The sequence below is a fragment of the Vigna angularis genome, chromosome 5 (assembly GCF_016808095.1).
Source record: "Vigna angularis cultivar LongXiaoDou No.4 chromosome 5, ASM1680809v1, whole genome shotgun sequence".
Lineage (NCBI taxonomy): Eukaryota > Viridiplantae > Streptophyta > Magnoliopsida > Fabales > Fabaceae > Vigna > Vigna angularis.
In genome coordinates this window covers 12782610-12787913 of record NC_068974.1, presented here as the reverse complement: position 1 = coordinate 12787913, position 5304 = coordinate 12782610, and the positions used below count along the sequence as shown (strand labels likewise).

Genomic DNA, 5304 nt, shown 5'->3' with positions numbered 1-5304 from the left:
GCTCAGGTGCAAGAGTAGGTTGCACAGTGATAAGCTCATAACTCTGCTCCTCATCCCCTATGTTGATGGCATTGCAGTCATCATCTGGACTCTGAACAGTCTGGAAGGGTATCTCTGAATCTTGAGATTGTTCTTCAGTGAGTTGAGTAGCCATCTGCCATATCTGATTATTCGTACTCTGAATGAGAGCTTGTGTCCTTTGTTGAAGCTCCATGATTTCTCGCTTAAACTGAATGCTCTGCATGGTTCTCTGCTCTAATGACTCCTTCATTGTAGGTTCAGAAGTAGAAGGCTGAGGAGCTATTTGAGTAGGAGCATCATACTGCTGATTCTCGTATTGCTGGACTGGCAGAGGCATAAAAGTATCCTGAGATAGTGCTTCCTGATGTTTCTGTGGAGCTTCATACCATCCCAAACCATTCCACTCGGGATCGTTGATGTATCCATACTGCTCAAGGGAGAATTTTCTCAAAAACTGACACTCAAGATATCCCCAATTGGTAATGGATCCTAACGGAAGAGAGTCTTGCCAATCCTTAGCTGCTCCGTGTAATGAGTGCGGAAATGCCCTCAAGAAAATGTGATCAAGAGGGACATCTGAAGGCTTCATTGAAGAGCACATAATGTGGAACTCCTCCAAATGTCTATGCGGGCATTCTCCTGGGAATCCATGAAACTTAGGGAGCAAATATGTCAGTCCAGTGTTTAGATCGTAATAAAAATCATCCTCCGTAGGTGGAACCGACTCCCAGGGAGAGCTCTCAGGAAATTGAGGATGATCCATATAATTGTCATCATAAAAATCAGCACAGGAATCAGAGTAACATACAGAAGGATAATCATAATCACAGACATTGGTAGAATAAGCAATATTCTCATAACCAGAATAGGTAGACATGGAAAACTAAAAATAAAACAAATAAAAAGTAAATACTAAAGATTACGAAACAGATAATTCACAACACATTTATACATGTTACAAGCACACAAGACAAAAAATATTTTTTTTTTATTTTTTAATTTAATTAACAGACATAATACAAAACACACATATTAACAGAACAAAAATTTACACAACAAAATCTAAAACCAAACCTCCATTGGTCCCCGGCAGCGGCGCCAAAATTTGATACGGGTCGCACCGCATACAAATTTGATTGCACAATTAAGAATGCAGCATAGCTAGGATGTGACTCCTAGGTCGTCTCTCAAGGACCAACATTGCGGTTCAGTTTCAGATCACACACGAAAGGGGGGGAATTTGATAGTTGTTTTTGATATGGAAAAATTAAAAATTTGAAATCAGACACAACCTAATACGACAGAAAACATAAAAAATGAAAATTGCTTAGAACAAATTAAACATGCAACAAAGAGCTGAACAATTTTAATGCAACCTGAGAGTGCCGGCAATTGAATTGAATGAGAACATTCATCATTAAATGCTTGAATGAGTAAGGAAACATAAAACCCCTTCGATCACACCACTTCTTTCCTTCTTAAAATTTAATGCACCGTATGCTACCATGAGTCATTATTCCGCCTCTTCTACTGTGAATATGCCTCCCAAAAGTCAATCAATCCTAAGTCCTCTTAAAAACCATAACCATGTGCGTGATTCAATACATCCAACCGTGACTTGGTTCTCCCAATCATGCTGATTTGCTACTCCAAATGAAATACCCTTTTATTGCTATAGCCAAACGAATCAAACCTCATGTGCTTCCCCTAATTTCGTGAATGACTTTAGAGTAAACCCCGATCACGTGCTAGCAGTAGCTCTTCTGGTGACACCCCTCCATCCAATCTCAAATCATGCAATAGCTTTCCTTGCTCCCAGCCGTGGCAACTCAAGCTTTCCACACGTAACCATGCACACCATTTCACCAAACACATTCAACCGTTCACCACCAATTCATTCTCTGTATGAAGTCAAATTAAAAATTCTATTCTAATGCAAGGTTGAAGGCTTGTTCACGGGTCCCAGGCCTTGTCCTTCCAGCAGAATTCAATTGAAATGAAGTCCATTAAAATACTATAAAGTAATGAACATTAAATCAACTAGTCATTCCAACTTGCATGCTTCCTCGGTACAGGTAATTGAAAAGAGAGCTCCACTTCAGTTTTCTTCACAAGACCGTGACACATAATTCCATCTAGTTCCACCTTCAATTTTTTATTCATCACCGCAAGGGTCACACATAGACAAAACCTTTTTCTGAATTTTCAATACAACGATTTACTCTTCAATGACCACTCATTGTCAACGCACTGCACTTCATTCTATCAAAACCAAAGTCTTATCTCTTCCTAAAAGCAATTAAATAAATATTCTACTCTTTCCATCACAAGAACATTGAGTACAGCCGTGTAGAAGTAAAAAGCTTATAGAATAAAATAAGATGCAACTAGTAAAATAAGCAACCAAATTCAATTCAAATTGGAAATGACACTACACAAACACGTTAACAGCAAAGAGGGAAGAGTACGTATTCTTCCACATATTTAGAACTATAAATTCACTATTGGTTCAAGCATTAACAGTAAGACAAACAGAACCTATTGAAGCTAAACTCCATTCTCTGCTGGGTGTCGTGCTCATCAAAACTCAACCAGAACTCTTCTCTTCCAGTAGCCGTGACATCTACTCCACTCCTTGCTCTCCAACCAATTGATGTCTGCAGAGAGCTCCAGCCAAGAGAGTGGTGTCTCCCAACAAAAACGTTCACAGCCAAAAGTTCCAAACCAAAAACTCCGAGCATGTGTAGCCAAGAGTTCTGTAACTAAAAGTGGTATATCCCACTCTCTGAAAAATGTAACCGAATGTGTATATTCGTTCCTCCTTTTGAGCTTGTAAGTCTCCTCTTTCCAAAAAGGAAAACCCAGCCAGCTATGAGCCATCTCTTTCCGTTCAATCATGGCCTGCTCTCCACGTCCTCTGCTAAGCTTTTCAGTGAGGATAATATTCCCTTCAGTGGCTGCTCCCGCTTTTTATCCCTTCATATATTTTGTTGATCCTTAGTTGTCCAAGGGCCGTGTGTTTTAATCTTTGCTGCACTGTGGCTTCTCTAATGAAAGGGGTAAATCCTCAACTATCACTCACTTACTTCAATCTCTCATGCGCTGCTTCTGCCAGATGGAATTTACTTGGATCAGTGAATTCTTTTACCAATGGAAGGATAAAAGCTTGTGTGTGTAGTGGACAACGCAGACAGATCAGAGTCTTGCAGTATGAGCTCCTCTTTTTACGTGAATAGCTCCTAAAGAATCAGCTAAATGCCAACACAAAATCTTGAGTGGAGAATAATACCGAGAGTGGTGGCCCTTTTTATTCAAGCATTTGTGATGTTTTGGTGTGTGCCAACGTGGTTGTCATGGGCCATGCTATCACTTTCCAATCAATTTCTGAGAGAGCCGTGAACACCTCCACCTGATGCCACTTCCATTCTCCAATTTGCCGTTTCAACCGAGAGGTGGTGGAGTATTAATTCCAGCCGTGGTCTTCCTTGGCAACTGTGTGATTTTAATTGTGTAGATGTAGTAGCAAGCTAATGTTACGTAGCAAAGCCATATGATGGACCTCTCCAATCAGCACACCAAAACGTATTGCTTCTCTCCTAAATAGGCTTCTCTTTCAAAGCTAGTGGGGCCATGTCTTCTATTTCTTAATGAAATGAGATTCCCTTTTTCTTCTTTTGGTTGATATAGGCCTTGTGGAATGCAGACAAGTGTTTCAATAATTTTCCACTTTCACCTCTTGATCAGAAATGTTGCGTTGAATGGTGCTTTTCCAAGATAACATTATTTTGCTATATATAACTAAATTGAATTTGCCGTGTGCCTGTCCCATTTTTACCATTATGTTGACTTGGCAAAGGTTGAAAAACTATGTGGAACATGGACGTGTGAAATATAAGAGTTTCCAAATCAGATTTTTGCTTCTGCAATTTCAAGAAGAATATTCCATCAGTTATACAGATCAACACACAGAATAATTAAATGCAGTGTAGCTTCTTTTAAACACAATGTAGAAGTGTTTTTCTAAATGCCCAAATTTGTATTTCCAAAATTTTTCTGCAATTGCTAATGCAAACAATTAACTCAGATAACTCAAATTAACTGAAATTAGAATTTCTGATCAAATCAAGCTCATTTAGCAAATACGGAAAAATATCGGACATTTTAGCACAATTCCCTGATTAAATTTGGTACAATAGGCTAAGTGAAGTGAATGAAATATTGATTCATCAGCCAACGTTTAAAACTAATGTTTCTTTTGCAATAAATTCTTATTTTACAACAATCCTCCACATATTGCAAAAGAAAGTAGAAAAAGGTCTTTGACCCAAACAGTTTTGTCTTAAAAGTGATTTCCATTTTGCAGGTAATCCGTTTTCCAAACATGTCTTCTTGTAAACTTTGAAAATGATTGTATAGAGAGCAATAACGCAAATCTTTGTTCTAGAGATTAAGGAAAGATTAAAAGAAAAATAAGAAATTTTTTATCTTGAGTCTCATAAGATGCAATGCATCAAAGTTGGTATAGCAAGGTATATGAATCAGTCTTAGATCAAGAAACTTAACAAACCGTGTGTAGTTGGTATAACAAGCTATACGAACCAAAGATGTGTTAGAGGTTTATCAATCACTATATACCCCCACAATCCTTGTTGTTATCATTTTGTTGTGCTTATTAGGCCATGCAAGTGCTTCATATTCATGAGTGCTCTAGAGATCATGTTAAGATCTCATGCAAGGGGCCCCACTCGACACTCATATAGGTGATTTCATCATGTATATGTAAATCATACACCACCCACAAGAGATATGAAAATCATTAAAAACTTTATTTAAGTTAAAATTCTTTCACCACATAGAATTTTAATGACAAAGTTTAACCTCTCATAATGCAGTCTCTAACACTTTCACACACACCATAGGAATGGACATAATTGATTAAAATCAATTTAGTGTTATCAGAACTAACAAGTGACTTGTTTTTACCCATATGAACATTATTCATGGGATTTCCAATCACAAATGTTAGGTTACCATCTCTTGTTTGTTTATAAGTGGCTTATGTCTCATTCCCCTCAATGTCTCTAATATCATTTGTCTTCCTAGGGGTTTTGTTAGAGGATCCGCTAGATTTCGTTTTGACTTTACATAATCAATGCAAATAGTTCCACTCTTTAGTAGTTGCTTCACCAAATTGTGTCTCAATTGTATATGTCTATTCTTTCCATTGTAATTATTGTTTTTAGCTATAGTTATTGTCGATTGAAAATCACAGTGTATTGACAT

General features: G+C 37.7%; 1 long non-coding RNA gene across 1 annotated transcript; it reads right to left on the bottom strand.

The window, feature by feature from the left end:
• Window positions 1-2417: 2417 nt before the first annotated feature.
• Window positions 2418-3918, bottom strand: LOC108339807 (uncharacterized). The gene is made up of 2 exons (XR_001833116.2): window positions 3311-3918; window positions 2418-3129 (listed from the first exon to the last, which is right to left on the bottom strand). It is a non-coding gene; the product is annotated as an uncharacterized LOC108339807 (long non-coding RNA).
• Between the last annotated feature and the right edge of the window lie 1386 nt (window positions 3919-5304).